We start from the raw sequence: 363 nt of genomic DNA, 5'->3' as shown, positions 1-363 counted from the left end.
GGCAGGCAGCGGCCCCACCTGCCCCGTGCCCCCCGCCCTGCTCATCGACAGCTGGGGGCTGCCCCTCAGGTGCTCCCCCAACCTGGGTGACCCTCATGGCTTGGGGGTCGGTCCCCCAGAGCTCAGGTCTCCCCATAACTGGGTTGTCCCCACCACACTGGTGCCCCAGTAGATTGGGTGCCCCACAGCCATGGTCTCCACACACCATGGGTCTCCCCCCAGCTCTCCTCCCTGCCCCGTCCTGGGTGCCCCATGCCTCAGCAGTCCCATGGCTCGGGCAGCCATCCTGGCCATCCTGGCCCTGGCCACGGGCTGAGGGGCAGCCGAAGGGCACGTCCCTGGGCTGTGTCTGGCGGCAGGGCA

General features: G+C 70.2%; 1 protein-coding gene across 1 annotated transcript in view; it reads right to left on the bottom strand.

Moving 5' to 3' along the window:
• LOC104500267 (fatty acid-binding protein, heart-like) overlaps positions 1-363 on the bottom strand; it is a gene marked incomplete at its 5' end in the record, with an annotated part of 3,435 nt that overhangs the window by 1,776 nt on the left and 1,296 nt on the right. The window lies entirely within an intron of this gene.

The sequence above is a fragment of the Buceros rhinoceros genome, unplaced genomic scaffold, assembly GCF_000710305.1.
Source record: "Buceros rhinoceros silvestris isolate BGI_N320 unplaced genomic scaffold, ASM71030v1 scaffold15670, whole genome shotgun sequence".
Classification (NCBI taxonomy): domain Eukaryota; kingdom Metazoa; phylum Chordata; class Aves; order Bucerotiformes; family Bucerotidae; genus Buceros; species Buceros rhinoceros.
Note: the sequence above shows the minus strand (reverse complement) of the source record. Positions and strands in the feature narration are given on the sequence as shown.